At 41.2% G+C, this 22,727-nt stretch overlaps 1 protein-coding gene and 1 pseudogene across 6 annotated transcripts in view; one reads left to right on the top strand and one right to left on the bottom strand.

Moving 5' to 3' along the window:
- Positions 1 to 1,237, bottom strand: part of CCSER2 (coiled-coil serine rich protein 2) — a 76,732-nt gene extending 75,495 nt beyond the window's left edge. For 2 of the 6 annotated variants that reach the window (XM_054205666.1, XM_054205669.1), the window contains exon 1: positions 240 to 955. The gene's annotated coding sequence lies outside the window, so the exon portion shown is untranslated. Of the gene's footprint in view, positions 1 to 239; positions 958 to 1,143 lie in introns of those variants that run through there. The other 4 variants (XM_054205668.1, XM_054205667.1, XM_054205670.1 and 1 more) reach the window with 4 other exon arrangements.
- A 2,210-nt stretch (positions 1,238 to 3,447) lies between these two features.
- Positions 3,448 to 3,547, top strand: LOC128912190 (U2 spliceosomal RNA; annotated as a pseudogene).
- The last annotated feature ends 19,180 nt before the right edge of the window (positions 3,548 to 22,727 follow it).

Genomic DNA, 22,727 nt, shown 5'->3' with positions numbered 1-22,727 from the left:
TAGTTAAAGCAGTTCTCAATTCTAAGAACATAACAAAACAAGACCTCAGATCCAACTTCATTTCGCTTTTAATACCTTTGTAACGAAAAATTATATTCTGCATCAAATGCAGGCTCAAAGCCCACAAACACCAGGAATAAATCTGCTACAAATATGAAGCACCAATCCTAAAAGTTGAACCAATTCCCCTGAACAGTGGTAAACATCTTTATATGATGTACCAGATCTACAAGCCTTACCTTGGTTTGTTGTCTGGCCTGGGCACTAATGCTCTGCTACAGCATAAAGTTCCCATTCAGTTTTGCTTTCTTTAACTGAAGATAAACAGCTCGACTTCCTTCTACTCAAAGTTAAAGGCTGAAGTTGCCTACGTTTCATTGCGTGTCAAAGTACATTTGACAGAACGCGATGTTAACAGCGGGCTCTGGATGATGAAAGCAAAGTCTGAGTGTCATTACAGCGAAATCACAACGTACATAACATTTCTTTGCTGTTATAAGCCAAATCTGAATAGATTATAGCTAAAGTAGATATCCCACCATTATTTTTTGCTTATTTATTTTTAGGCTGTTGTCTTTCAACAATCACATACTGGGCACTTTTGCTTCTTCCCCTTTTTGGGGATAAAAGAGATCTTTGCGACCAAGGCCTTCAGGAGCTGTTTCTTAATACACCTGCAGGTATGCCTCAACCAACAGAGAATTAAAAGACGCATAAACCACTGCAAAGCGGGAGCCGAGGGCGGCACACGGCGACAGGCCCGCCGTGACACACCGCCTTTCACCCCCGGGACCAGTGTAGTGGACCCAGCCCCGGACTCCGCCGCCCAAGCCGGCCCTGCTGCCAGCGCCCCGGAGGCCGACCCTGCGGCGGGGCCGCCGGCGGCGCCGCGGGAGCCTCGGCTGACATTCAGGCCGCTCCAAAGGTGAAGGCTGCGCCCGACGGGAGCCCGCCCGACCCTCCGCCGCTCTTCCCGGTCCCCCGCGGCCTGCCACGCCGCGGCATCCCCCAGCCCCGGCGGGGGGCAACGGCCGCTCCCCTCCACCCACCCTCCGCCTTACAGCGAGGAGACCCCCAGTGAGAGGAAGGGGGCGCACGGGGATGGCGGGGCGGCACACATCCCCTCCCCACCGCCGCACTCACCGCCGGGCCGGGCGCGGGCCGGCGCCGTCCCCTCCTCGGGCAGGGCCCCGCCGCTCTGCGCCCTCAGGTACCGCCCGCCCCGCCCCGCCCGGCCCCGCCCCGCCCCGCGGTGGGAGGGGCGGTGCCTCTCGCCTCACCCTGACGTCAGCGCCGCGCGGGCGGCGCGCGCGTCCCGGCCGTTGGGCCACGCCTCGCCGGCCGTTAGGCGCCGTGCGAACCGCCCCCCGCCCAACCGTTCTTGTGAGGCGGCGGAGGGCAGCGAGGGGAGTGACATGGCGGCCGACCGGCCTTCTCACAGCCCCCGCCTCCCCTGCGCCCGCTCCGCTAGCGACATGGCGGCTCAGCCGCGCCCGCCGGGCCGCCTCGGCGCTGTGTCACGCCTGACTCTGCACGCCATGGGTCCTGCGGGCCCCACTGGCCGCATCTCCCGGTCTGCCCTAGTGAGCCCTTTGACCGATGCAAATGAAAATCTAGGTGTTAAAAAGTGTTAACGGAAATAGGCCTGTGAGTGTCCTGGCTCAGGGACACAGAGAGTACTCCCAGGGGAAAGAGGCCTCACAAATGTCCCAACTGCGTGAAAAGCCTGGAAGGACTCTCACAGCCAGCAGCGCAATGCAAACCCATGGGTGAGCAGGCTGTCTCTGTGCTGGCGCTGGCGGAAGGGCTTGCAAGTTTAATTTCCTCGAATTTTCTGCCTGTGCCAGTAATCGGAAGGCGCTGACCAAGTATCAAAAACTGCGAGGTTCAGGAAGTTATTTGCCTGTGGTTACATGAGTTGGTTCAGGATTGTTTCACTGACTCGGTATTTGTACCCCAGTGCCGCCTGCACGCTTGCTTGGGGGTTGTGTTTCTGCATCTCCCATGCTTCAGGATTTTCACATACGTGCTGCCTTCACGTACCTGCTGCATCTGTATTGCTGTGCTTCAGATTTTCAAAGTTTCATTTTCCTCAAAAGTTTTGACTGCCAATATTTCTGAACTTTTGCCTGCCTGCTTCACCACGCCAGCCGGAGGCAGAAAGCCGTGTGGTAGCTTCAAGCTATGTTCATGAAGAAATAAAAACCGCCCTGTAGTTGATAAGCATCATTTGCCGCAGCCTCTTGACTAGCAGTCGGGCGTGCTGCCAGGGTGTGAGACCTGTGCACAGATGTCAACCCAGGCACTGCGAGTGCCTCCTCACCTTCCGAGGCACAGGGCGTGAAGACTCCAGTACATTTGCCCCATAGATAGCAGAAAGGCCTCTTTTTAAAAATAAGGAACGACAACTGAAGCTTTTGTGCGTCTTTTTGCCTGCGCTTAAATGTACCAGCCACATTAATGCACTTATTCTTAGAACAATCTGAAGCATAATTACTCCCTTGTGGTACAGGAAGAAAGAAAAAAAAAAGGCAAGCAGAGATTAAATATCTCATGCAGAGCTAAAGAGATAGCAAAGCCAGGAAATGAACTCAGATTTCCTGAGTCAGGCGTCACTGCTTTAACCACACAGTCATCCTTCCTTTCAGTCATTCTTAGCTCCCGAGCATTAATGTAAACATCAACTTCTGCATTAGCATAGATTTGATTTTTCCCTACTTTGTTCATCAGAACGATTTTACTGTTCCCACTGAAATTTCTTCCAACTAACTTTCTTCTCCATTTCCTTCCCAAAAGTAAAAGGAGTTATATTACAGACTTACTGGGAGGGTGAAATGATATTACAAGATGCACTGGGGGAGTCTTAAATTTCGCACTGCCTTTCTGCAGGCGCTGGCAGGTATTTCTTCAATCCTGATACGCTAAGCATCAGCTCACAAAGCGATTGTGGAGCTTCCATGGCACATCTTTTAGTCAGATACCCAAATGGACAGTGGAGGAGATCAAGGAACAAATTGTTCCCTGTCATCGTACTTTTCGGCTAGATCAGAGGACTAGGAATGCTTGTGCCAATACAAGGGAGGCACATAAGCTATCTGTACTGACCTGGAAGGGGTGGTATAACCACCTTTTTTAACTCCAGCTCATACTTTTACTATCCAAAACTGATTATGAAACAGAATTCTAAAAGAAAAGTACATATATAAAAGAAGAAAACAACCTGGTGATATTTTAGGACAGATTTGAGAGCCTCCACTATCTGTTCGGACATTTAACAGATTTCCACAATGCTTATATGGCCTCAAGATCAAGATGCAGTCTTCAAGCAGAATGCATAATTTTTGAAAAATAACTTCAAAAAGGGGAAGCATTACATGCACAACTCCAGCTTCTGACTACTTAACTCAAAAGATAGTCTTAGCACTCCTACTGACAGACTACAGACTGAGATCTAGCTATGATCAAGTGCGGTATCTTTTCTTATCAGTTTAATATTTGATATGTCTTCAGGTTGAGGACTTTATATTCCATTTATTTCATACTAAATTGAGTTAAATGGACTTTATATTACACGGGGAGATGGACGTAGAAGCTTGTTTTATCCACTTCATTTGCTGGCCTGACATTTTGCTGCCTCCAAAAACCAGAGACACGGCAATGGGTAACACTGACCAGCCAGAGAAGAGCGTAAGAGCTGGATGAGCAGATAGCAATATTCACACAAATATTCTCCCAGCCCCCAGCAGTTTGCAGGCCAGGGGCTTCATGAGCCAAGGACACACTTTCCCCAAAATTCGATGAAGAATGAGTAGCTTTGGTGCAGGGAGCGCTAGGGAGGCCTAGTTTTCATAGTAATAGTTGAACAGGCGTTTTGAGAGTATCCAGCCATAACCTTGCTGGCTTCCTTAGTTTCAACTGACTTCCAGATAGGTAATGGTAATGAGATAGGTGTAAACAACCGGACACACGGTGTGAACCTTGTTGATGATTGTAAATAAGCCTGTTTTTCAGTCAGTATTGGTATCATAGACCCGCTTCAAGGGGAAACCCTGTTCGTTCTTTCAACATTGGATTGGTTTCCATTTCATGTATTTCTGCAAACTGGAAGTTCATGCTTTTCCCTCATTCCAGTGGAAAATGAAAGGAGGATTGTTCAAATTTGCCCTCTCTTTGTTCTACACTCTTTACAAGATCTGAACTTGGTATTTCCTATCCCGTACGTTACAATGAACCTGCGTTAGTCTGCTGGTGCTAAAGCCAGCCTCAAAGCGAGGAAAATCATCTCCTTCCTCACACCACTTCATAAAAATAATCTTTGCCATGATGTTCACCAAAAAAATTCCTTGCTGTGTACCTCATATGCTGTGACTGCTGCTAACTAATCTGTTCGCAAGAATTTCATTTTTCCACATGCATCCACGTTCTGTTACTGTATTCATATATTTTCTACTTATACTCTGATGTTATATTATCCAATACATAAACCATATTTTATCTGTTTGCATTTTTTCTAGTTGAAAAGGGCTAAGCAGTTAGGTGCCGCCATTTTTTCCATATATAAATAATAATTTATTCATCGTGGACATTCGCAAAAACCTGTAGCCTGGACTGTCACTATCTCACAAACATGCAAAAAAAGGAAAACAGAAGTTAGAATTAGAGAGCCTATGCTTCTTGGGGTATAGCTGGACTTTTGATTAAATATATTACAGGGCGCACGCAGTTGGGTGGTTAGGAGTTGAAATTCTTCATTTCAAAATGTCTCATTCTGTAAAATTTATTCATTGACAGGTATCAAAAACTGAACTGCCATCTGTTTTCTTAATCTGTGTCTCTACAAATCATTCTTCCATTAAGGAATACATCCTTTTTATTTTCCAAGTTTCAATTTGACACTAGAGATTCACTGTCTCCAGAATTACCTATTTAATTATCAACTTATTGTACTTTTTAAACTATAAAAGTAACTTCATTTTTGTACTAGCTTAAAATACAAACTAAAATGAGTATTACAAGTTGATGAACTTGTTTGCTGAGTTAACAAAGCAGGAAAACAATGGGCTAATGTCACATACAAAAATACTTACGTGACTGTGCTCTTACGTGTATATATTTACTATTTCCATGCATGGTGTCCACAGGTAACTAAACTTTCTACCATTCTGCAATAAATAATTGCATAAGAATAAAATAATTAATGGGAAATTCTGCTTGGTGCAGGCTGAGGTCTTTACAATGGTTCATCATCACTGCATCTACTTTTATGTATGTTTGGGAAAACAGAGAGATGAGCTCAAACTCATGCTGCTGAAATACATGGTAACCTAGTCCCGTTTAAGGCTTAGTCTTGTATTTTTCTTAATTACTTGAAAAAGAATCCAAATTAAGTTACTAGAGCATTTGATATCTTTTCAGGCATTAATGATATCTACTGCTTTCTAAAGAATATTTAGGTACTGTATAAAGAGAATAATATTTAAGTGAAGGACTGTTCATTACCATTTGGCAACTGCTTCGTTATTTCAGTAATTGGCTCAGACATCTACCTTGGATGTGCAAAGACAATGTTGCTGTATTTATGGTTTTGGCAAGTGAATTGACCCTTCTTACCCTTCTCCTTTCGGAAAAGGTTTTTTTGGTCTTAAGTCAAACTCTTTTTCTGAACATTGCTTAAAGAATACCTAAATACCAGTCCAGGATGTGTGTTTTTAAATGTGTTGCTCTGCGGCTGGCACTGAACGTTCTGAGGTTCAGAGATGCTCAGAATGCATTACACTCTCCATTCATGCTGTTACACAGGCCTAAACTACTCTCTTATTTTCAGTATTTCTCATGTAAATGAACAAGTGGGCAGAAAGCTTTCCTCTCTGTCCCTCTCTCTTAAGGCAGGTGTGCCAAATGTGAGTTAAACCCACATAGATGAAGATCGCATGCTGATCGTTACCCTTTCTTTACTCTGGCAGAGGTGTGGTAGAAGTAGCCTGGACCAGTTCAGTGAAATCTGCTGTTAAAACCTGCCTGGGGCCATCTTGACACCTTGCTGCTGCTGCTGTCACTCTTTCTCCTAAGGGCTAACCAGCCGTGGTGCTTCAAAACAGTACGTTAGTCTAAATAATTTAGAACTGCTTGGACTAGTTAAACTACTTAAACAGTCTGGCTAAAGCAACTTTGTGAAATACTGCCTATTTTTTTCAGCATGTCTTCAATGGCCATATTCCTCCATTACATCTCACCTTTACAAACACAGAAAAAGCATTTCTAAATGGTGATAAAAATCATATTGCACATTTCTAAAATCCAAATACACGGTCCTTCATTTCTTTTTAAGCATGTGCTCCTTAGTACCTAACGGTTCAAATGAATTAGTGTATATTTCATTTAAGTCTGATACAGTTTCTTCTTTATTTTTTATTGCAATTTAATTTGTATTCACATAGACTGAATGCCCAAAGGAATACAAATGCCTAACATTTCCATTAAGCCAGTGGGATTTTTCAGGATTCTGAAACATAAATTAAAAGTGTTGTTTCAGCTTGATTTACAGGTATGGAAATTATTTCCTTTTGTATAATTTAAAATTATTCTAAATCACGCTGGATAAACATTTTTACTGTATTTTATAACTGAAAGGTTGAATGATAATCTCAGAACTCAAAAACCAGCCTTCTACTAGTGACACTGTTATGGAAGTTTATCTAGTGTGTTTGGGATTTTTCTTTTAATCCAATCTGTGAAGTCATCATTCAGTTACACAACAGAAAAAATAACACTTATGTTTCTAATAATGGCCTTTAAATTTAACAGAATGAGAAGAGTTGACTGGAATTCAATGAAATCTCATCAGAAGTGAGTAAAAACTTTAAAAGATATTTGGCGTCCTATGGCTTATCTTTATGTAAACATTGTTACAAATGATCCTGTTTTAAATGAATGCTAATCCTAAAGTGATTGATGTGGATAATTTGTATTTTTGCTAATTTTGTTATTTAATAAGATTTCAAAGACTACAATCCTTAAGATGTTTAACAAAGATGAAATGCAGCCTTTCTTGTTTGTACAGGTAGTGTCCTCTGTTTTACAATGTCATCACAGTTTTTAATACTGAGATTTGCAGAAGTAATAATCTGTTTATAATCAGCACGCTATGCAGTGGATAGTGTAGCATAGAGCTACACATATTAAGAAATAAAATGTAAAAGGAAAGAAGGTGTATAGGAAAAGAATACATGCAGTAAGAGCGTCACACTTATGTATTTGTTTTCATTTGACTGCTTAAAGTTCGGCATTGATATTAACATTCATCCACAGGGAAGACTGTCAACATCACTCAGCAGCTGGAAGCAAAGAACTAAACATGATGCCTTTGAGTCTTGTTCAAAAAATATTTAGAAATGGCGAAAGACACCTGGATGGTGTGGTGACCGAAGATTTCTACATGCTGTTAGCACTCAAATAAAGGCAATATACGGAGTGCCATTGTTCATTTATACCCCCACTGATGAGTCTATTCCTTGAACTGAGACACACCAGTTTGGTTCTAGGCAAACTCGGTGTTACCCTCCCTGCTGGCATTGCCAGTCATTTACCAGCCCTAACAATGGTTTGATTATATGATGGTCCACCAAAACTCTTTTAAAATAGAAGTCCTGCATTACCCCCCCATCTCTTTCATTGTAACACTTTCTATTTTGTTTTAGAAAGTTTAAGGAGCGTACAAAATTACCTTTATGAGCTAATAATTTTGTTTCTTTACAAAACTGTTTTTACTAATGACAGATATTCTGTAATATGGCAAGAGACTATATAAGAAACCTAAGATAGACCTAGTAATAGATTAATCCCACCTTTCTTTCTTAGGAAAAATTCCCATTGACTAATGAATTATATGAAAGAGGATGTAATAACTGAATGTATTACATGAGATGCTTATGCGTACTATAAGGAGGCATTAATGATGAAAATATGTCCTCTGATCAATTTAATTGTCTACTTAGCAGTGCAGATAGATAACAGAGATCATGGCAATGAAAACAAAGAGATCCTGCACTGTAGCTGAATGTCACAGATTTTGGCCACAGCAACCTGAAGTGGTGAGGTGACCACTGCCCCTGGAGAGGTACAAGAGCAGCTCAGACTCTCTCCTGAGAAATGCAGACCACATGCTGCCTCCCCGAGTGTGGTTCATCTCCAGCCCGCTCAGATGTCCCCACTGGCTGGGCACCATGGGATGGTCCTGAGCAGTTCCCAGAGCAGCTGTATGTTGTGCAGGATTCCCGCTTACCAGAATCCAGCACAGGGGATACTTCTCACTTGCTGAGATGAAACCTTAATTTATTCTCATTCATCTCATCCCAGAGAGAATCTCTCTAAGAGGAATCAGACATTTTCTGAGTCTGGACTCATAGCTGGAGCAGACTGCAGAGAGGAATTAACTCAAAGTTATATTGTTTCCATGAATACTACTTCAATCATATTATTCTTACATATGCAAATAATTAGTTTCAATTAACTTAGAGTCTTAAAGAAAAATACAAACAGACTGCTCCAGTAGCAAACAGAGCTTTCAAAATACAGTTCATGACTTTCAAGATAGTTTATTCCATGTGTATATTTGACCCTAATCTTTCTTGTCTGCACATGTGAAAGCATCAGAAGATAAAAAATGAAAGCTGAAATTCCATTTTTCAGTGATTAGATTACATTTTCAGTATTAAATGGCAATGAAAAACAAAGAGCTCAAAGCTACTGATTAAAAGATGCAATTGTTTTTCTTTGTTTTGTGCACATGGCAGTAGCATGTGCACTAGGAAAAGAGTTGACCTTATCCAAAATTATGTATGTGACCAATCTAGACAGTAGCTCAGTAATTAACTGAATGTTTCAGAGCTCCCCAGGAACATCAAGGACAGTAACACTGTACACTCAAAATCACAGTTGCCTGGGAAAATGATGAAATATTACCTCAGAAAATGTTTTATAAGGATTTTGCTTCTCTTCTATGCTTACTCCCTCCCTCCTTTTTTATTAACTCTAGTTATTCAGGAATGCAATGCTTATCTATGCACGTGTGTATACATAAAAATATATTTATATAAAATGTAACTTTTACATATACCCTGATATACATGTATGTGTTATATATCTACAAAAGAGGCAGAAAGGAGGATCCGGGAAACTATAGGCCTGTCAGTCTGACCTCGGTAGCAGGGAAGGTCATGGAGCAGATCATCTTGAGTGCCATTACATCTCATATAATGGACAAGCAGGGGATCAGGCCTAGTCAGCATGGGTTTAGGAAAGGCAGGTCCTGCCTGACGAACCTGATCTCCTATGACAAGGTGACCCGATTATTGGATGAGGGAAAGGCTGCGGACATTGTCTACCTAGACTTTCGAAAAGCATTTGACACTGTCACCCATTGAATTCTCATGGGAAAACTGGCGGCTCATGGCCTGGATGAGCATATAATCTGCTGGATCAAGCACTGGCTGGACGGATGGTCCCAAAGAGTGGTGGTCAATGGAGTTAAATCCAGCTGGCGGCCGGTCACAAGTGGTGTCCCTCAGGGCTCGGTGTTGGGACCATTTCTGTTCAACATCTTTATTGATGACCTTGATAAGGACATAGACTGTATCATCAGCAAGTTTGCAGATGACACGAAGCTAAGCGGGAGTGTTGATCTACATGAGGATAGGGAGGCTCTACAGAGAGTCTTGGATAGATTGGATCGATGGGCCAATGCTAACGGTGTGAGCTTCAACAAGGCCAAGTGCCAGGTCCTGCACTTGGGCCACAACAACCCCATGCATCGCTACAGGCTTGGGGAAGTGTGGCTGGAGAGCTGCCTGGCAGAAAAGGACCTGGGGGTTCTAATTGACAAGCGACTGAATACGAGCCAGCAGTGTGCCCAGGTTGCCAAGAAAGCCCATGGCATCCTGGCTTGTATTAGAAATAGCGTGACCAGCAGAAGTAGGGAGGTGATTGTCCCCGTGTACTCAGCACTGGTGAGGCCACACCTTGAGTATTGTGTCCAGTTTTGGGCACCTCAATACGAGAGAGATATCGAGGTGCTGGAACAAGTGCAGAGGAGGGCAACAAAGCTGGTGAAGGGCCTGCAGAATAAATCTTACGAGGAGCCATTGAAGGAGCTGGGACTGTTTAGTTTGAGGAAGAGGAGGCTGAGGGGAGACCTCATCGGTCTCTGCAACTACTTGAAAGGACACTGTAGAGAGGTTGGTGCTGGTCTCTTCTTACAGGTCATTAGCGACAGAACAAGAGGGAATGGCTTCAAGCTGCAACAGGGTAGGTTTAGGCTGGACATTAGGAAAAAATTCTTCCCAGAAAGAGTGGTCAGACACTGGAGTAGGCTGCCCAGGGAGGTGGTGGAGTCACCATCCCTGAATGTGTTTAAGAGTCATTTAGATGTGGTGTTAAGAGATATGGTGTAAGGGAGAACTTTGTAGAGTGGAGATGATGGTTGGACTCGATGATCCCAAGGGTCTTTTCCAACCTAAATGATTTTATGATTCTATGATTCTATATGTATGTATGTGTATATATATGTGTGTGTGTATAAACAAAGTTGTTCTAGGCATTGAGAATCACCTGGAGAATGGAAGTGGGTAATTAGATGATTCCTAAGTAGTGCCCCTGGGCTGTTGGAGCTAAAGCGTACACACACAGGTGGCCAGTGGTGGCCCCTCCAAGGCAGCTGGTTCTCCCCTCTCAGCACAGGTGGAGAATAAGCCATCACTCTGTCTCCAGGGTCCTTCGTCGACACTGAATCTTTCTGGAAACGGTTTTCAAAGTGAGATGTAGTTCAGTTGCGATGAGTGTTAAGTACTTTCTTCCCTGCCAAGTAAGAAAGCTGGGTTCTCACAAAGACAAAATAGAAATTTTATTCTTATAAGCTGGTGCCTGCCTCTGATTCACCGACATCTGAAGACATTATCCCCAGAGATGCTGACAGTTTCCTGAAATCCTGGCACCAGAGATTGAATCGCTGCTCTATCTAGTTAGGCACCTCGCAAGGTTCTGCTGTGCTTTTAAACCAGGAGATGTTGGAGGCGTTTTTCTCTGGGTTAATAATTACTAACTGCAGCAAGTTTGAAAGAGAGCGAACTGTTTTAGAAATGCATGCAATAAATAATAACGGATATGCTTTAGATGGTTGTCACAAGGCTCAAGGACAAATTCTAAATAACATGACTCTGGCATTTTAATGGCTAAAAATATGTCTTCAGTCTACATTGTGAAATAGAAAATGCTGGGGGACAAAAAGTTACATACAAAATTACAAGTGAGTAAAACCACTGCTCTTTCAGTCTCACTATAAAGGAAGCTATGAAAAATATTTTGTGCTCTAGTTCCTTTGAAATCAAGGAACTCCTGGTGCTCTGCAAACACAAATGAATCCTCAGAATATGTTTTAATAGAGTTAAGGCTACTTCTAATTAATTTTAAGTAAACTGAGGTACATATAGGTGCCAGGATTAAACTGGCAAGCTATTGGCAGAGACAAAACTGGAATCCACCATTCCTCACTGATGGATCAGTAGGTTTAGGACTGAACCATGCGATAACCTGTATGAAACTCTATCCCATACCAAACTGGCATAGAGAAAGAACATAAATTCCAATATACAGAGTGTAAGAAAGCTTTAACAGTAATAACTGCGAGTAAATTAAGAAATATTTGTGGATGTTTACCTAAATGTTGGTGGTTAAAAACAACGGGTGTGAGCAGAGGTTCAGAGATTCTCAGAGGTGAGAAAAAGAGGACAACGCAAACAAGCTGAAGGATATTCTCCTTACTGAGAAAGCAGCTAAAGCGCAGAACTGACTCAAACTGCAACGATGGACGTAATGAAAGTATTATTAGATAAGCACTTAGAAAATGGGAAACCTACACAGAATGCACAGATAGGTGGATGAGCTTTTAGGGAATGTCTGGTTTTCTTCCAGCCTTTAATATAATTTAAACTTTTACTTGATTGCAGACATGTTTTAGATGTCTGCTGGGGTGTTTTATGCTAGGTTTTTATAATCCGCTGCAGTCCTTTTTCAAGAACAGTAGGATACTCTGTCAACGTGACTCTCTAAGTTGCAAGAAAAAGCAAGGATAAATATTTTAGAGAATTCAATCACTCATATGACAGCTGCTGGGTTTGAATGCGGTGTCGATGGGTAAAGGGGAGCTTGGTGAAAGGGGAATGTTCTACTGAATAATACACTTATTGAAGTGAGAGTGGTGCCACTGAACTATGGCTTTTCCAGTGCATGCAGTGACATGTGTTGGGGTGTGTTTATAGTATTTAATTCCTACTAAGACTCCACATTCCACTGCTGTGTAAGTGACATACAATCTTATGCGCCTTTGCATGGAATATAATTTTCTTCCTGTTTGTCAGAAAGCACTTAAGGAAAAAAAAGTTCTCCTCTTGGAGTCAGAATTTCTAATCATAATTAGCTCAAGACACACTGTGGTATCCAGAGGGAAAAGGGGTTTGAAGGCATTTTCATTAAAAAAGAGATACCTTATTAGTGCTGTGAAAAATCTTCAAAGATGACAGCCCTCATTAATGTGAAAATTCAGCAACTGAAATTCTCTAACTGATTCCAAAATACTTCACAAGAGAGAAATTAGATGGGAAAAAAAGGTTTTATCTTAATTTTCTTTGGGACAGAATTCTTTAGAGGTTTAATCACCTAAATAAATAACTGTACCCTTCATCCTGTGAAGGTAGTGTGACAGTGCATTTACGCTGACATATTTCAATACCAAGGAAACAGTAGCGTGTGCTGCTGATGCGTCTAAATCATGAGCAGTATTGCAGACTCCAGCTAAATGAGCCTTACTTTTCCCTGGAGTTGGGCTTCTCTTCATAGTCCCAGTGTCCTGGAAGCCTTTTGTTTTTTGAAAGTGTAGAAGCAGCTGCAGATAAGAATATGAAGCGTTATTTCTCTAGAGGCAGGTGACCTGGAGTGGTGCAAAGATGGGAGAAAACAGGTGGGAATAAGAGATTAGAAAGAAGGGGAAACAGAAAAATACAAAATGAGACAGAAAAAGGTTTTCCAAATCAGAAGGAGAAGGCAAGCCTGTTAGTAAGAGATCAAGTCTCATGAAACATTGGAGAAAGAAGTTAAAAAAAAAAAAGGCCTGCCTTTTTCCCCTGGAGTGGTGGAAGCCGCTCCCTTTGCACTTGCTTCACGCTGCTTTTAATCCCTGATCCTGCTAGAGGGGCATCCCCTAGCTAGCTAGAGACACGCTGGTGTCACTGGGGAGACACAATTACCATCTGTAAAATTTTACACCTGAGGCCAATTTTAAGTAATTAGCTAAATATATAGTTTGCATATTCAGTGAATGAATTAAAATGTATGTATCGGATAGACACATAATGGTCCTTAGATCTGTGTTTATAAATAGTGTTTATAGGTACACGTGAATCTCTCTGTTAGTTGCTGAATGAATAGCTGCCATTTCATGAGTCGTGGAAATCTGTTGTCATTTTAAATGCAGAAATGCTTACCTGGCAATTTTAATGTATTAGTACCCAAGGTTACTGGTTTTCTAAAAAAAAAAGCTTAAGCAAGGCTCTGCAAGTCCTGTGACGTTTCTAGTTCCGTCCTGCTCCTCCAGGTGCACATCGTAGATTGAATATCAGCTTGGGTAATAGTTCAAATATAATGTAAATGGGTGCATTCTATATACTATACACTTATTTTCTCTAAGTTCATGATGGATACGCAAATATTTACCATCCTCATAAGCTTTTGGCACAATGAATCTACAGAATTGTTGCTTTAAATTTATGTGGGGCCATAAATATATTTTAAACATTAGGATTTGGTTAAGGGCATATTGGAAAACATTATCGTTTTTCTTGCAGCCCCAACAGGTCTTTATTTAAAAAAAATGGACTTAATCTCTCACTGCTGTTAGAGATCATAAAAATCACTCAGCTGCCTGCTTTCTTCACCAAGTTGTTGCACGAAAGTATGTAGTGACCAGCTTACAAAGGGGTTCACAGCTGACGGCAAACATCAACTCTAACAATAAAAATTAATTTGGAAGAAGAAAAAAATGCACAAATATAATGATGGATCTTTTCAGATCTTTCCATGATTAATAATTCAGCGGGGGATGATTTGGGCCTCTTACAAATTTAGTAAGCTGTGGTGATAAAGGTACCATATAAAGAAACCCGAAAACCAAAATCCACTATTTATACACGACTTAGAAACAGCTTTAAGGAATATATTGCACAGCCAACATATCTTTCCTCTAAGCTAAGAAACCTCTTCAGAGGGAAAGACAGTTCAAGATCCATGTCTAATTAGCCTGTGGCCTTTTTGCCAAAACTACTAACACACCATTCAACTTCATAGAATAAAGAGCACACGGTCACAAGACAGAAATATTGATAACCACTGAGAATACCAGTTTTCACGGGAATTTTGATCACTGAGGACCGGACTAGGACTATCAAACTTATTCTGTTGCTCTTTTAATAGCCATCAGACCATATTGTCTGTCAGAAATAATCCATCATCTTCACTGAGACGTGACCCAGTTGGTGACTGCGAATTGAATCTCACTGTGTTCCCTTTACTAGTCCTTTGAGATAAAGATCCTATTATCCATTACCTCTATCTTTGTAAAGCATGTAATTTCTTACAAAATTTACTCATTCAAAAGCTAATAACATGCTTAAAGCTCTATATTAGATGGTCTTCAGTCATTGCCAAGAGGGAATGAAGTTAATGCTGAAAGTTCATCAATGTGTATAGTAAACAGAAAGAATAAAAACGGATTAGTGAGAGTGGTTTTTACATTTGCTCTGCAACACTGAGCTCTGTAAATGAATATATACAAGTCAGAATAAATTTCCATATCAAAATACAGTCAACAGGCGGAGACTATATTTTGATTATCATAGGAAATTCTGTGTTGGTCAGCTTACAAATAAACTGGGGGGGAAGAATGAGAAGGAAGGAATATGCTGGAGATCTTCTGTCTACAAAGATGTTTCTTTTCTTACGGAGGGGAAAAAATTATCATTATTAAAGTTCTGGTGCTTTCTGGTTTGCATTTAAGAATATAAACTAGGTCCATATTTTGGTTTTATGCTTACTTTTATAATTCATTCTCCTGCCTTGATTTTTTTACATCTATTTATATATATAAAAATATATATCGTATATATTTATATAAATACTTTGCCGGCTTGTTCTTAGAGGAATGAATTCAAGCACTCAGTCCCTTTGGCTACTCGGAGACTTGGCAAATACACACCGTCGCTGAGCCATTTCAGTCCTTGCTTTTAACTGCTTTACAGCCCATCAGCTTATGGAAGTATTGAGACAGAGTAAGTCATGTCTTGCTAATGCCGATTTTTTAAAAGTAAGAGATGAGAGAAGAAAAATAAGGCAGAGAAGGGACAAGAGGCCTTCCCAGCTTTTATTTTCTGGTGGAGACGGGACTGCAATCTCAAGATTCCTTCTCTCCGGCTTATCTAATCAATGCATATCCTTGGAGCGGGCCCAGCAACGGTGCGGTTTTGAGGAGGGTGTGTGGGGAAGCGGGTGGCCTTCTCCAAATCCCTGGGATACTAAAGATGGCAAGGATGACAGTAAAATTCCTTCCATCCTCCCAGCCTTTCTCCACAGCCACTTCCCACACTTTTTAATGACTTCAAAAAACATAAGGAGTGGAGTCATCCCCCCATTACCCTGCCTGCTAGTTAGTTCTAATTGCCAGCACATCAATTATGATCCATTAATTTCTCGTTCCATTCCTCCTTTGTTTACCAGACATGATGTCAACCCAGTCCTAGGGTTGTATCAGTAGGTGTTTTTCTTTTCGTTAGTTCAGTAAGCCACCCGCTCCACCATCTCTCTCAACAGCCATTGTTATAGGCAAATAGGACATTTTATGAAACGTCTCTCACTTAAAAATCCATCTTACAGTTTGGTTTGGCCCGATAAGACCTCAGCAAGTGCAAGAGAAAATCTAGTATATGTGCGTCTCCTAAGAATTGATCATCTTTGCTCTATTTAAATGTTAAAGCTAATGCCATTACAAATTCAAATTAACCTGCCCTCTAGACCTGTAATAACATTTAAGTAGGAAAAGTATTATGTGCTGTGTTCACTGTGTCACTCCTAAGTGCTCCTGGGACCGCGAGTATTTCCACAAGGGCAGTATTGGTTTTATTCACCCACTACGTGTGGCATGGCAAGTTATTCTTTTCACATTATGCACTAATTAAAAAATAAACATGTAGTATGACAAGTTAGGTTCGGAAACCTCTGAAGGACAGACCGCATACACCAAATCAGCTGATACTTTGTGCCCTCAACTATGACTTATTACTGTTCTCTTAAATTACATTCTACTGGCTGATCAGTTCATAAAGTAAATGGACAGCTGCAGTAGAGAGCAGACATTTTAATAGTAGAGTGCCGTGGACGTGGCTGGCTGCCAAAGAACACATTGTTAAAGCAAGCAGCATAAAATGAAAAATTAAGATATTGGCACCAAGACCTACTGGTAAGAGCTGAGGGTCAGTAAAGGACACAGCAATAATCTAAAAGATTTTTTTCCACTAGATTAAATTTAGGACAGGCAAAGCATCCTTGCTCTGGAGAAGTGCCGGGCAGTGCTGGGAACTGAGGCGAGTCTCAAAACAAACATAAAGGACCCTGTTGGCTCTTCTGGCTGCCACAGCTTCTCTTCTTGGCCGATTAGCAATTTGGTACAATCCTTCGTTGTAGCACAACTCTCGCAGCTGGACACAGCCCCACTCAGATCAGTTCTGATACATACGTGGTCCGTAATCAATGTATATTTTAATGCGTGGATGTTATTTGATACTCTGGTTTGTTTATTTGGAAAATGTCAGCAGTTTCTTGAAGTCGCCTTTTGCCTGAAGCAGGCGCAGAATAGCAGCAGCCAGGCAAAAGAATGCATTCAGATGCTCCTTCCTCGGTAGCTGTCACCGTTATCACCAGTTAACAGACACTGCCTACGAAAACGGTTTTGAGAAATTCTCCAGTTAAATGTGTGAGCATTCATTATTCACAAAACTCCAAACACATGATCCCACATCCCTTCCTATGGGTACACACATTGTGCTCCCATCTTCACTTACCATCATGTACTGTTTGTTACTCAATGAGCATCATGATTTTTTTTATTGCTGTCCTATACAGTGACAACGGTATAGCGTAGGATGTGTCTTTATTCCCCTCAGTAATTCTATTGTCACAGTGACCTACTGCCTCTTTATTGACTCTGACTTCTTTATATAAGTTGTATTTTACTCCGCAGATGCATTTAAATAGTTTGTCAGCATCTGTATACCGTCCCATTTATTTCTGTGCCTGAGAGTACTCCTTCCTTTGCAGCAATTTCAAGCTGAAGCAATTAAGCAAACAGCTACAAATTGAGATGGTGAGACTCTGCATACAGGACCTGTGACTTAATATTACAGTATAATCCTAAACATTTTTTTGCTTGTTTGTTTTTATGGAGCCCGTCTAGGAGTATTCCCAGCGGTCCCTGGAGAGCACAGCTAAGAACTAGAATTCTCTTGACTTGTGGCTGTTTACAAGCACCAGGCAATCAGAGCTACAGATTTCATTATTTGGAATCATTTAGCCAAAACCAAAGGTCTGAAATACAGCCTGTGTGCGCGCCAGGAAATCTTGTCAGCTCAATGCAGCGAGATTTTCTCTCTCAAAGCAGAACAGCTCTGAAATCTCTAAGGTGAATCACGAACAGTGTCCTTTTGTGAATGTCTGTTATACAGCAGGAGCATTACTAACTCTTCCAATGAATCACAAAGTTTATAGGAATTGAGCCTGAACATCTTTGGCACAGTATTCGTTATTCATCTGTGTTAGTCGAGCGCAGCTCAGCCTTCCCTATGTTGCACTGGGCAAGAAAGCGACGTGTCTGTGACCACCAGCAAAGCCAGAGCCAACCCTGCCCAGCGGGGTGACGAGAGGAGGAAGAAAGTTCTCCTTAACCACATGATGGCAAACACGTCACAGGACGGGGGAGTTTTTGTGCCACATCCAACCATGGATGTGTAGCCTCCCTTTTTTTCTTTCTTTTTCCCCTCTTCAAGCCACCTCAATCCAGGATATTTACCTGTTGGTTCAGACTGTAATTGCCATCTCATTGGACAGGTTGCAACGCTTACGCTCTAAGGTTAGGACTTTAATGTAAGGTATTTGTCTGACCTTGCTCCAGATTACTTGTAGACACCAGGCATGAGCTACTGTTGTGAATAATGCTTCTTTCAGACATTTTGGATTAGCAAACTATACAGAAGAGCTTGTGAAACATTACTGATTTGTTTTCGGCGGCTTAAGACAAGCAGATGAAACCAATAGAAAAAATTTTGCCTTTTCACGTTACACATTTTAACAGGAAAGCGTGTGACGTTTGTACCATCATCTAATTTCTCGTATGCAAATCATCTCAACGGGGTATGAAATGAAAAGTTATAGATTCATTCTCCTAAGCTTCCTCCATGAAAGTTTCAGCTTGGATAACCCCATGTCTGACTTCCTAATCAAAAAGGTGTTTAAAAATGCAAGCCTCTAAGATACATAAACAGATACAACTGCATCCATATGGATGTTTTGGGCTTATCCATGCCGGCCATAATTGATTGCGACTGTCCACTCACTTCATTTTAGAGCAGTCAGAGAGCCTGGGTCAATTTCTCGTTAGAAAATTGAACTGCATTTGTATTATGTTAATACAGGGTGAAGAAACAGGCTGAATATAAGGAAAGGTTAAAATCCAGCACAGAAAAATCAATCTGACTTGGTTTATGCACGCCTACCTTGCCTTGGGCTGCACCAATCGGCACTGATACAAATACAGATATTAAGCTTCCTTCCATTTTAAGCAGCATTATTAAAAAGACGTGAAAAGTGGGACAACTCAGCAGCTTGACATCACTCTAACACCGTGCGAAGACGCCTCTCTAATATCTTTATTCAGGACGCTCCTTCTCTGGGTTCTGTGCCAGCACCCTTTCCCTCAGCCCTGTCTCGGCAGGGCAGATGTAGATCCCGGCCTGATTGAGGTCAGTGGGGCAGCCCACCCCAGTGACGGCCTCACAGGGCTGCAAACCGCTGGTGTTTGAGCCCACCAGAGCGGACACAATCCCAGCCGCTGGCTGACCCACATTGGGAGAGGGAGGAGATCCGCACAGACTCAGGGCTGAGCCAGCCATCGAAAGGGGTGGCCCGAGGCACCCAAACAAACAGTGTTTCTCCCTGATCCTCCTTCTCTTTGGGAGCGTTTTAAGCATCATTTGTCACTACCTTCTCTGAACAGAAAAACATCACTACTGGTAGTTAAGTGAATATATTAAAAAGGCCACAACAACAGATTCTTTTCTAAGGGTTGTATGTAATAGACTAAATCTAATCAGGGGCTGAAGATTGAAGGCTACTATGAATAATCTTTATCCTAATACCTCCTACAGGTATTATTGCTGATAAAGTTGAGCTATCAATATGAAAGGTAATTTTAAGGAAAAAAAAATAAACACAGGCATAAATTAGTGAAGATGGAGTCAAATATAACAGTAACAACAATAATGAGCATGATAAAGAATATCAATTTGTGGCATCTCCTAGAGAAGAGGCTCCCAGGGTAATAAAAGGAATGCCCATACTAACTATGTTCAAGGTTAAAGTAACACCAAGGCTCAGTTGTTTCAGTTCCTCTGCCTTCTGAAATCCTCTTTGAAATTTTAAGGCTTCAGTGACATCTGCTGTTGAAGACCTATTTAATTAATTAGTTGCAATTTAACAGATATTTCCTGTAAGTGAATTATTCTTCCACAGAGTTTCTGGTACTGAATTCTATTTGTAAAGTTCCCTACCACCACGGAAGCCCTTTAATCTGATGACAAAACCTCCAAGACTGAGTTCTTTTGTTGTTCTGTTCATCTGACAAGGTGTTAAATCATGTTAAATCATGATTTTTTAAAGCAACAGAAATTTCATCTCTGTCTTGCTCCTGCCCTCCCTTCCAGTTTTAATACGTGGAAACTGTGTGAGCACATGTTTAACTGCCAATAAAGCTATTCCCAATGCGTTCAAATCCATCAGTGGAATACCAAGATGGAGTTTATGATCAAAACCCAACCACAACAAAAGGCTCTGTGGAAAATGATTCTGAAACTTTGTAAATTAATGCTTCTGTGCTCTCACAATAGCCTTTAAGGAGGACTAGCAGAAAAATGATACACTAAAGATTACTCTCATTAATTAATATGTGGTTCCCTTTCATGTGTGACATTAATGCTCCTGAGAGCAGAACAGGAAGGCCATCAGGCTCCTGTCAAGCCCTACTCCAAGCAGTTCAAGAAAGGCTAAAAGTCGGTTTCTTCAGCTCAGAGCAGAGACAAAAGAATTCAGAATTGAACTCATTGCACATTGCTCATTAACACCACTAGTTACCTGTGATTACTATCCTGGATAAAAGGTGTCGTCGTGTCAACATAATACTGCACTAACAAGATACGGTTAAGCGGTACACAGAATACTGCTGTTTAGTTGCATTTCTTCTCACTCTGAAAAAAATAAATTCTTTTCACATTAAAGTTAACGGCCCACAGTTCTGTGGTGCATCGGAGTTAAGGCCACAGAGTTGGGGCCCAGAATTTTGCATCCTGTTTCTGCTATAGAATTGCTGTATGGACTTGAGTAAGCCACCAAGTCAAATCTTCAAGAGCAGTCTACATTTCTGGATGATAAGCTTCAGACACCAGGCTTTTTTCTTGCAGAAGTGCCCAGTAAACCCATAGCCCTAATGGAAGTGAGGGGGACATGCCAGTGTTCTGCACCCAAGAAGCCGCAGACCAAAGTCTATCGAGCTGCTCGCCCAGAAATGGAAGAATTTAGCATTAAATTGTTTCCTGTCCCATTTAACAGAGGCTTTGTGGTTGATACATTAGTTCCCCAGTGTTTAAGCCCTATTGGTATTACTGGGGTGTCAATCAGTAAAAAGTAAAATGTGATGTAAAACCTAAACTACCAAAATCCCGACTCCTATTATCTATTGTTATTGAATATTAGCCACATATGAATAGTGCATTCTCTGAGTTGCTTCCAGACAAGGCAAAAAGATCTGTGATCACAGAACTGTGACATTTTTATTTTAGCAGGCAGCAACTTTTTAATTTTATTTCATATGTTAAAAGTCAGAAGGGAAGGAGTGAAGTAAAGAAGCCAAGGGGAAACCTGCTGTTGCCCCATCAAACTTTCAGTTCTCCACATCATTGTCAGCCAATGGAATTTAAACAGTTACCAAACGTAAAATTGTATTAATTATTTCTAATCTTTTTTAAACTGCGTCTGTGACTGAAATATCCGTTTTCTGGAGCATCTTGACCTTGGGTACAGCTGTAGTAAACAAAACCAGTTCAATTTAATGGTTTTTCTGTGCTGGAAGGGATCCACATTCAACTTTAGCAACTGTTTGTAGATTCTTTAGTTTCTGTAGAGCTGCCTGGGCAGGGCAGGGACCAGGGGTGTGAAAAAGAATTGGCCGAAGAAGAAAGATCTCTCTCTACCAAAAAGAGGTAAACATCAGCGTCCATACATTTAAAGAACTAAACTAAGTGGTGAGGAATCTCAACTCCATTTTAGCTAATCCTTTTAGGGGTAAATTTTTGCAGTGTAGAATTAAATAAGAAAAAAAGACACACAAAAAACCCCCCACAAAACAAAACAAAAAACCCCAAGAAAAGCAAAGTCTGTGCCTTTCCAGAATGTGTTTACAATGTACTTTGAAGTTGGATACACTATGCATTGTTGTATGTTATTAAATTTTAAAACTGTGGTTGTCATAAGACCTTTTTGCCAATATTGATCAACTAAAGAAAGCCGGTTTAATATGAAAAGTTTATTTCAAGGCTACTTCCCTATTTTCGGCATCAAAGCCACACAAGTGTTGTACCAGCGAGAGGTTTCTCTTGCACAGAATAAACAAATCTTGTTCAGTTTGCATTTTGGACCTTGTCACTTCTTTAATGGAGGTTTGGTTGTATTTTTCCTTATTTGTATTTCTGTTAGGTTTCTTGAACTATAAAAAAGCAAAAATTACAATGTTGTTGTATTTGGCAAATTTAAATATGATATTCTTTTACTACCATAAAGTCTAATCATTCATATTCTATTAGAAATATTAGTAATTCTCTTAGTAATATTTAATATTCTAAGTCATATGATACATTATCTGAGAAATCCTATTCCACATTTAGACTTTATGACAAAGTCTTCCTCACCTGATTTATTTTTTCCATTCCAACGCAAGTTGGATATGGATGATAACATATACCTCTTTTAAATACGTTTTCAAGGAGAGAGGCAACTAGAAATTTTAATTATATTTGGAATACAGTGCTTATGTTTTGCATAAGCCCTCACTGCACAATTGCAATGTGAACATGATACCCAGAAATCCAAAGCAATACTGAAAGGAAGAAGATCTGAATGGATAAATTAAAAGTTACACCGTTCAGCCACTGTAAGAAGTGAAGAATCCCACGCTGCTGGGGCAACGCTCGTGTTTTGGCAAACCTCCTGCACCAAGGCAGCTTCCCTCAGGTGCGTCTGGCTTCCTCTGTGGGTCGTGTCACGCGGGGAGAAGATACATTTATGGAAAAGGATGCTGCGGTGGATAAAGT

The sequence above is a fragment of the Rissa tridactyla genome, chromosome 6 (assembly GCF_028500815.1).
Source record: "Rissa tridactyla isolate bRisTri1 chromosome 6, bRisTri1.patW.cur.20221130, whole genome shotgun sequence".
NCBI classification, from domain to species: Eukaryota; Metazoa; Chordata; class Aves; order Charadriiformes; family Laridae; genus Rissa; species Rissa tridactyla.
Note: the sequence above shows the minus strand (reverse complement) of the source record. Positions and strands in the feature narration are given on the sequence as shown.